This window comes from Brassica rapa, unplaced genomic scaffold, assembly GCF_000309985.2.
Source record: "Brassica rapa cultivar Chiifu-401-42 unplaced genomic scaffold, CAAS_Brap_v3.01 Scaffold0327, whole genome shotgun sequence".
Classification (NCBI taxonomy): Eukaryota; Viridiplantae; Streptophyta; class Magnoliopsida; order Brassicales; family Brassicaceae; genus Brassica; species Brassica rapa.
In genome coordinates this window covers 192,501-197,312 of record NW_022610270.1, presented here as the reverse complement: position 1 = coordinate 197,312, position 4,812 = coordinate 192,501, and the positions used below count along the sequence as shown (strand labels likewise).

General features: G+C 43.2%; 1 non-coding gene and 2 pseudogenes across 1 annotated transcript; 2 read left to right on the top strand and 1 right to left on the bottom strand.

Annotated features, from left to right (window-relative positions):
* Positions 1-580: 580 nt before the first annotated feature.
* Positions 581-3,555, bottom strand: LOC117130079 (annotated as a pseudogene).
* A 617-nt stretch (positions 3,556-4,172) lies between these two features.
* On the top strand, positions 4,173-4,328 carry LOC117130082. Its single transcript, XR_004453547.1, has one exon. It is a non-coding gene; the product is annotated as a 5.8S ribosomal RNA (ribosomal RNA).
* A 191-nt stretch (positions 4,329-4,519) lies between these two features.
* LOC117130085 overlaps positions 4,520-4,812 on the top strand; it is a 3,131-nt pseudogene continuing 2,838 nt past the window's right edge.

Genomic DNA, 4,812 nt, shown 5'->3' with positions numbered 1-4,812 from the left:
GGATGATGAATGATGTATGAACCTTACTAACCATTGAAACACTAGATCTAGCTTGTTAACCACTGAAACATGCGACAGCTGATCACTGAGTTAAGCGGTTGAGCTCTAACATATCATGCATGCAACAAATAGGCATCTATAGATATTATAATCTCCAACACCTGAATAGTGGCCCTGCATCTAATATCATTTCCAACCAAGTTACATTTACTATTTACTTTGCTTGTTACTATTGCTATTTCATTTAAACATTTACAACTCTTAAAATTAATAAACACTAGATTTAATTGTTCCCTAGCTCCTTGTGGATTCGATCCCTAAGTACTACATCTGAACCTCTTTTGATGAGAGTAAAACTCCTTAAAGTGATTTGAGTGGTATCAATTTACTTATGTAGATCTAGATAGAATGGTTTAGGGGAATGGAAACTCAGAACCGTATGGCCTGGTTTGGGTTTAGGATTGACCTTTAAGCTAATTGGTAGTTGAGTAAACTGACCAAGGCTAAGGTGATTCGACCAGACAAGTGTTAGATTGGTTTTAGACCAATGGTTAATTAGAGAATAATCCGCTGCGTATCTGTTGAAAGGATCTAAGCTATTAATGACTAGGGAAGTTTTTAGCTAAGGTTTAAGTTAGCCCTCGCCTTTTGGCGATGTTATAAATAAAGGGCAAAAATTAAGAGGTTCGGCCAGGAAGTGGACCGACCGACGTAAGTCTTCGACCACGGCCTTGTCAGCCGGATCGGGGTGTTACACAAGGCAGTTTTGATCTCTAGATGAGTGCCCTTATGCATCAATACATAGGCCTGGCCGTGACCTTCAATCAGGCTGGCTACACCCACAATGGTGTGTACATTTTCACTTTGCATTTTGAGATTCATGAAGTATCTTTTGTCTCTAAGTATTGTGTGACTTGTGCCACTATCCACCACGAGTATACTCATTTCATCTTTCATTCTATAAAAAATAAGATTTCTAATCTCAGAGACTTTATAAAACTTTAAAACTTTCTTATTATAAAAGTCATAACACCAAACAACAATAAAAATAAAAACACCAAAGCAATCATAAAGCAATAAGACAAGTTATGTCGAAATCTAGCCTTTGAGACAATCAGAAGTCTCAAAATCCATTAGGTCATCATTAGCAAAGTTGGAATCATCATCATATCCGGAATCATGGACCATGTGAGACTCCGGGTTCTAGTTCTTGAGACTCTCTTGATAGAGCTCACATAAGTGCTTAGGAGTTCTACAATTCTTGGCCCAATGGTTGTCCATCCCACATCTGTGACAAACGGATTTGGTCGAGTAAGACGGTTTGGATATGCCGCCTCGACCTCGGCCATAACTGCCTCGGCCACGGCCATAGTTGGAACCACGACCACGATTATTGTGGTTTCCTTTCCGGCCGGTCGAGTTGTTGTCTCAGCCGATCGAGTAGTTGTCACGGCCACGCCCTTTTGCATCCACCTCGGCCTTTGCCATGTGATCTCTTATTATTCTGGATGTAGTTGCACTCGTTGGGATCTTTCTTTTCAACCTCATTGGCTTCTGGTAATGCTGCTGTTCCAACAGGTCTAGCTTCACTGTTCTTCATCAGGAGCTCATTGTTTGCCTCGGCCAGTAGTAGGCACGAGATCAGATCAATGTATGTGGCGAAGCCTTTCACTCTGTACTGCTGTTGCAGTATCATGTTCGATGCATGGAATGTAGTGTAGGTCTTCTCAAGTAACTCTTCCTCGGTTACTTCTTCACCACAAAGCCTTAGCATTGAGACTGTCTTAAACAAGGCTGAATTGTACTCATTCACTGACTTAAAATCTAAGAATCTGAGATTCTTCCAGTCATCTCTAGCCTTTGGGAGTAACACCGTTTTCTGGTGATCATATCTATTCTGTAAAGCATTCCAAAGGTCTAGTGGATTTTCTATTGTCATGTACTGATCTTTTAGACCTTCAATGAGATGATGGCGTATAAAACTTATAGCCCTGTATCTATTCTTATCATTCTTATTGTTGTCCTTGGTGATAGTATCACCAAGTCCCTTTGACCTCAAACTGATCTTTGTATCTAGCGCCCAATGCAAGTAGTTATCTCCAGAGAGATTAAGGGCTGCATAGTCTTTGTTTGCGATTTTCGACATCTGAATCACATTATCATTCGAAATTTAGGTTCACAATGTGATCATGTGGCCGCAAGATAATCAACAAACTCAGCCACAACAAGTCTTATGCTTTCATGAAAAACAATCAATTCTAATCGACCATGGTGCTATCAATCATAAGGCCACACGGCTATGTAGGTCTACTAATGCAAACAATCTTAAGTTTGTGTGATCTACATGCTGGTAAATATTTTATAACAGTACGAATGCAATTTCATATTCAGATTCATATGATATTTAAGCAACCTTAAACAATCTGTTTCTACTTTAGTATAAATCAATTTTCAAGGTTTCAAGGCCTTTAGGATTTAAAAAACTTTAGATTTGATTACTCAATCAATCTAACAATCCTAAACCTTAGATCAATCAAAATTCAATCTAGCAAGAACAATTTAAAATCGAATTATAGCTTTTAGGTTTAGGGTTTTCGATTCCAATATTAGGGTTTCTCAAATTCAGTCAAGACAATCAAATCAATCATATTCTACTGGAATCAATCTTGTTACTAGTTGTAAGATTTGTAGATCTTAATTTTGTAGTTTCTAGGGTTTCATCAAGAACAAAGTTTCCATAATAATGGATTAGGGTTTTGTTCTATCTAGGTTCTCAGATCACGGTATACCTTTGTTTGTAGGGGTTTAGAACCGGACCACCAAAGAGAGAGAACGGATGAAACTTCGAGCTGAGACGGACGGATGCTTGCTGTCTCCTATGGGGTCGCGAACGGGGTCGGATGCGAGCTTGTCTCAGGTGCGAGGTGTCTCGGAAGCGAGCTGAGGACAGACGCGAGATGGACGGGTTCCGTCTGATCTGGAGCGAGAGCTGAGGACGTTGAATGCGAACGGTGCTGAGGACGTCTGGGTTTTAGAATGGACGAAGAATGTCTCTAGGGTTTAAGAGGAGTCGTCGGTTTTAGACTTTTAGGTTTCTATTTTGTCTCAGGGTTTTAGAGTCTATCATGCTGATAACGTGCTGTAAAGGAATGGGAAATCGTGTATCTTTATTTCTGAATATAAGTTCCCTTTATAAAGGGGTTACAAGATAAGAATAAAAGGAAAGAGTACAAATCCTAATCCAAGAGGAAATAGGAAAACTACTAAAAGATAGAAAAAGGAAAACATCCTATAACTAAGGTCGTCCAAAGAGTGGCCGACTCTCTCTCCTCCGGACGCGGCTGCGGCTGGGCTTGGTCGTGGCCTGATGGGCCTTCTCTCTTGGTCTTGGTTAATAGTAATCCACTCCATGATTTATAACAGGTGGAGCGATTTGTCTTGATAATTCCGTTAACGAAGGAGACCTCAGACTGCTAATTAGCTACGTGGAGGCATCCCTTCACGGACGGCTTCTTAGAGGGACTATGGCCGTTTAGGCCAAGGAAGTTTGAGGCAATAACAGGTCTGTGATGCCCTTAGATGTTCTGGGCCGCACGCGCGCTACACTGATGTATTCAACAAGTTCAAGCCTTGGCCAACAGGCCCGGGTAATCTTTGAAATTTCATCGTGATGGGGATAGATCATTGCAATTGTTGGTCTTCAACGAGGAATTCCTAGTAAGCGCAAGTCATCAGCTCGCGTTGACTACGTCCCTTCCCTTTGTACACACCGCCCGTCGCTCCTACCGATTGAATGATCCAGTGAAGTGTTCGGATCGCGGCGATGTGGGTGGTTTGCCGTCTGCGACTTCGCGAGAAGTCCACTAAACCTTATCATTTAGAGGAAGGAGAACCTGCGGAAGGATCATTGTCGTAGCCTGGAAACAGAACGACCTGAGAGCGATGAAACCTCACTCTCGGTAGGCCGGTTTCTTACTGCGCATGCCGATTCCGTGGTTATGCGTTCATCCATGCCCAAGACATCAGTTTTATTTGGATCCTACGCATAGCTTCCAGATATCACCAAACCCTGGCACGAAAAGTGTCAAGGAAAATGCAACTAAACAGCCTGCTTTCGCCAACCTGGAGACGATGTTTGTTTGGAAGCAGTGCTGCAATGTAATGTCTAAAACGACCCTCGGCAATGGATATCTCGGCTCTCGCGTCGATGAAGAACGTAGCAAAATGCGATACTTGGTGTGAATTGCAGAATCCCGTGAACCATCGAGTCTTTGAACGCAAGTTGCACCCCAAGCCTTCTGGCCGAGGGCACGTCTGCATGGGTGTCACAAATCGTCGTCCCCCCATCTTCTCGAGGATATGGGACGGAAGCTGATCTCCCGTGTGTTACCGCACGTGGTTGGCCAAAATCCTAGCTAAGGACGTCAGGAGCGTTTTGACATGCGGTGGTGAATTCAATTCTCGTCATATAGTCAGACGTTCCAGTCCAAAAGCTCTTGATGACCCAAAGTCCTCAACACGACCCCCAGTCAGGCGGGATTACCCGATGAGTTTAAGAATATCAATAAGCGGAGGAAAAGAAACGAACAAGGATTCCCTTAGTAACGGCGAGCGAACCGGGAAGAGCCCAGCTTGAAAATCGGACGTCTTCGGTGTTCGAATTGTAGTCTGGAGAATCGTCCTCAGCGACGGACTGGGCCCAAGTTCCTTGGAAAGGGGCGCCAGAGAGGGTGAGAGCCCCGTCGTGCCCAGACCCTATTGCACCACGAGGTGCTGTCTACGAGTTGGGTTGTTTGGAAATGCAGCCCCAAT